Source organism: Chiloscyllium punctatum, unplaced genomic scaffold, assembly GCF_047496795.1.
Source record: "Chiloscyllium punctatum isolate Juve2018m unplaced genomic scaffold, sChiPun1.3 scaffold_278, whole genome shotgun sequence".
Classification (NCBI taxonomy): Eukaryota; Metazoa; Chordata; class Chondrichthyes; order Orectolobiformes; family Hemiscylliidae; genus Chiloscyllium; species Chiloscyllium punctatum.
The window spans coordinates 216,541-221,419 of NW_027310012.1; the positions used below are offsets into that span (position 1 = coordinate 216,541).

Sequence of the window (4,879 nt, forward strand, 5' to 3'; positions counted from 1 at the left end):
CTGTCTCGGGTTCTTCATTCCGTTGACTTCAAATCTTCACAGAATTCAACAGACCTTGTCACATATTCATTTCCTCATTTTTGTTCAGATCACTGTGTGCATTGTCTGACAGTGGGAGTGCACTTGCCCCACAACCCAGGGGTCAGATCTTGGGTCGGTCTTGGAACCGTACGATGTTATTTATCATTTCACCAACAGCAGGGAGAAATATCTGCTGCTCTGCATAATTTACCCAATTCAATTATTCATAAGTTCACAGCCTGTGACGAGGTGGCCGAGGGGTTAAGGCGATGGACTGCTAATCCCTTGTGCTCTGCACGCGTGGGTTTGAATCCCACTCTCGTCGCTGCCATCAATGGCATTTTCGTGTTGCTGTTTTCAGATGATCACAGCTGTCGTATTGAAACTGGAACGCTAATGGTCAGTTTATATGCATTTCCGCTATTACAAAATTTTAAAGAATGGTTTGAGCCTGTTGACTAAACTGTATTGAAATGTAGGTTGCATTGGGATAATGAAAGGGAGCGCGGTTTCCTTTTGCAAATCAAGTTGCTGTGAACGTTTTTTCGTATGTAAGACATCCAGGAAAATCAAATACCGAGAGCTGCGAAGTGCATGTTTATGCAAAGGGAATCTTAATGAACGTTTTGTCAGATGAAATCTGAAGGAGGTTGAGTAGAAGTAATTCATCCTGGTGAGAAGAGCACAGCGAGACAGCACAAAATGATGGCGATACTTCAGAGGGGCAGGGCATGTGTGTAGGGGCACTGAGAACTGGCTGTAAATGCACAGTGGAGAATTGCCAATGTTGGTGCCGTGCATGGGCACGGAAAGACTTACACATTGGTCTCGCCCTCGCCCCTTGCTCTCGCCATTGATGAATGCTGGACATAAGGCACAGATAAACAGAAGATGTGGGAAGCAAGCTCCCTCTCGTTATGCACACACTGGATGCATCACATTGAACTATGAACAACTGGAGAAATCAGCATGTTACCTTTAGGGAGTGAAACTAAACTGTGGATCAATAACCGCAGATTCATGCAACATAAACATGAAAAATAATTTAAAATGTAGGGTGTAGGTTTGCTTGCTCAGCTGTAGATTTGATATCCAGACGTTTCATTACTTGGCTAGATAACATCATCATCAGTGGCGACCTCCAAGTAAAGAGAATCTGTTGTCTCCTGCTTTCTATTTATATCTTTCTCCTCGATGGGGTTCCTGGGGTTTGTGGTGATGTCATTTCCTGTTCGTTTTCTGAGGGGTTGATACATGGCATCTAGATCTATGTGTTTGTTTATGGCGTTGTGGTTGGAGTGCCAGGCCTCTATGAATTTTCAGGCGTGTCTTTGATTAGCCTGTCCCAGGATAGATGTGTTGTCCCAGTAGAAATGGTGGTATTTTTAATCCGTGTGTCGGGCTACGAGGGAGAGAAAGTCGTGTCTTTTTTTGGCTAGCTGGTGTTCGTATATCCTGGTGGCTAACTTTCTTCCTGTTGTCTTACGTAGTAGTTGTGACAGTCCTTGCATGGAATTTTATAGATGACGTTGGTTTTGTCTGTGGATTGTTCTGGTTCTTTTAACTTTGTTAGTTTTTGTTTGAGAGTGTTGGTGGGTTTGTGTGCTACTAGGATTCCAAGGGGTCTTAGTAGTCTGGCTGTCATGTCTGAAACTTCTTTGATGTATGGTAAGGTGGTTATGGTTTCTGGCTGTGTTTGGTCTGCTTGTCGTGGTTTGTTCTTGAGGAATGTGTGGACTGTATTTTTTGAGTATCTGTTCTTCTCGAATACATTGTAAAGGTGGTTTTCCTCTGTTTTCCGAAGTTCGTCTGTGCTGCAGTGTCTGGTGGCTCGTTGGAATACTGTTCTGATGCAGCTTCGTTTGTGTGTGATGGGATGGTTGCTGGTGTAGTTAAGTATTTGGTCAGTGCTTGTCGGTTTTCTGTATGCACAGGTTTGTAGTTCTCCGTTGTCCTTTCTTTCTACTGTGTCATTCAGGAATGCGAGTTTGTTGTCGGTTTCTTCTTCCTTGTTGAACTTTATGCCTGTGAGAGTGTTGTTGATGATGTTAAATGTCTTTACTATCTTGTTTCGTTTTGTGATGACAAAGGTGTCATCTGCGTAGCGGACCCAGATTTTGTTTTGAATGTTTCTAGGGCTGTTTGTTCTAGTCTTTGCATTACCGCTTCTGCTCTGAATCCTGATAGCGGAGGTCCTATGGGTGGGCCATTGGGGGTTTGTTTGTAGACTATGTTGTTGAAAGTGAAGTGGGTGGTGAGGCACAGGTCCACAAGCTTCATGAGGTTTTCGTTGGTAATGTGATTGATGGTGGTTGGTGTGTGTGATGGTCTCTTCTAAAAGTGTGTTTCCTTTGCCATGTCGATGTTGATGAAGGTGAACAGTGCTATTATGTCGAATGAGACCATTGCTTCCCCTTCCTCGACTTTGGTGTTTTTGATGATTTTTAGGAATTCCTGGGTGGAGTGGATGGAGTGCTGTGAATCTTCTATGAGGTACTTCAGTCTTGAGTGTAGTTCTTTGTCCAGTCTGTAATTTGGTGCTCTGGGTAATGAGACTATGGGTCTGAGGGCGCTCCTGGTTTATGGATTTTTGGTAGTACGGTTCGACTTAGCCAACACATTGATTCTGGGACAGTCTAAGCAAAGACATGCGAGAGAATTCCCAGAGGCCTGGCACTCCAACAACAATGCCATAAACAAACACATAGATCAAAAAGCCATCGATCAACCCCGCAGAATACAAACCGGAAATGACATCACCACAAACCCCAGGAACCCCATCCAGGAGAAAGATATAAATAGAAAGCAAGAGACAACAGCTTCGCTTCACTTGGAGATCGCCACTGATGATGTTACCTAGCCAGGTAATGAAACGTCTGGATTTCAAACCTACAGCTCAGCGAGCAAACCTACACCCTAAACCTCAACCTGAGCTACAAACCTTCACAAACCTTGCGATTTAAAGTGTCTTTATACGAATATCATTAATAGACTTTTCGTTATAATACCCGTCTGGTTGAAAGAAGAAGACATCACATTTCAAGATAGATGACAACGTTACTAATTTTGTTTTGAAATTGAGATTTATTTGATCATTTTACACAGTGAACAAGTTCATTTTAAATAATGCAAACCACATTCTCTCACCTGGAATAAAAGTGTGATTTCAATATAAACATTGTCCTTGCTAACTCGTAGTTACTCAACATGAAAAATAGGATGTAATGTTTATTAAGCATAGATCAATTAGCACCATTATCTTACTTTGGATTGACTGCAGTATGCACATGCTAAATAAGGTTTAAGGAAGAATGACTTTTGGAAATAATGATACGGTGGTGACTAAAAATAATATTAGGTTCTCATGATGCGGATATTCCACCAATGGGTCCAGTGGTGGAAATGTACAGTGGGCAGTATTTCTATGATGGTATAGACGTATGTGAGCCGCCAGGGATGGGAGCTCCCACTTCATCTGGAACAGCGTCTTTTGACGTGGACCAGGGAGCATTGTGGCATCCGTCTGGGAGTTCCAACCACACCTGGAGCAGCTTCAATTGACATGGAGCAGCAGGGAGCATTGGCACATCCGAATGCTAGATCTAACCTCATTTGGAGCAGCTTCAGTTGGCCTGGAGCAGGGAGCTTTGGGAGATCATTCTGGGAGCTCCACTCTCACGTGGAGCAGCTTTTAATGACATGTAGCAGCAGGGAGCATTGGGACATCAGAGTGATAGATCCAACCTCAACTGGACCACTTCTATTGACATGGAGGACGGAACATTGGGACATCAGACTGGGAGCTCCAACCTCACAAGGATCAGCGTTTAATGACATTTAGCAGCTGGGCGCATTGGGACATCAGAGTGATAGATCCAACCTCAACTGGACCACTTCTATTGACATGGAGGAGGGAACATTGGGACATCAGACTGGGAGCTCCAACCTCACAAGGATCAGCGTTTAATGACATTTAGCAGCTGGGCGCATTGGGACATCAGAGTGGTAGGTCTAACCTGAACTGCACCACTTCCACTGACATGGAGCAGGGAGCATTGTGACATCAGACTGGGAGCTCCAACCTCACAAGGACCAGCGTGTAATGACATGTAGCCGCTGGGAGCATTGGGACATCAGAGTGGTAGGTCTAACCTGAACTGCACCACTTCCACTGACATGGAGCAGGGAGCATTGTGACATCAGACTGGGAGCTCCAACTTCAAGTAGAGCCGCTTCTAATGACATGGAGCAGCAAGGAGCATTGGAACGTCAGGTTGGGAGCTCCAACATCACCTGGAGCAGCTTGTATTTACATGGAAGAGGAGGGAGGATTGGGACATTAGGCTGGGGGAAAGGATATTCAACTATTTTAATCTAAAGTAAAATACGTTTCAACACCTCAGATGTTAATTGATTTATGAAGAATCTTTCCCGGGAAAATAATTAATTCTTTAGATAGTAAAGACAAGTCCTGCAAATATTAAACTCAGGAAAACGCATTGGCACAGAGAGAAATGGGAGTGATGATTCATGTCGTTTTCTTTTCATTTCTGGCCGTTTCTGCACTGGATTACATCACCGGAAGGACGTTTTCACTCATTTCCAGCAAATACGGTCCGGTCACTAACGTAATCTAAAGCTGAAAATTAATGGGAATATGCGATGTTATGATTAGGATGGAGTTTACTTCAAATTTTGGTGAAAACGTAGCAAAGTCAGTTGCAATTTCCAAGATCAGCAGTGACCTCATTGATTGGCTGATCAGATTGTGAATGGTCGTTTTTTTAGGACAATTTGAAGTGAATCAATGATGGTGATTATCTTTGTTCTTTGTTCACCTTGTGACTGTTACTGTTAT

The 4,879-nt window shown here is 43.5% G+C and overlaps 1 non-coding gene across 1 annotated transcript; it reads left to right on the plus strand.

Annotated features, from left to right (window-relative positions):
• Positions 1-264: 264 nt before the first annotated feature.
• trnas-gcu (transfer RNA serine (anticodon GCU)) lies at positions 265-346 on the plus strand. Its single transcript has one exon. It is a non-coding gene; the product is annotated as a tRNA-Ser (tRNA).
• Positions 347-4,879: the final 4,533 nt, after the last annotated feature.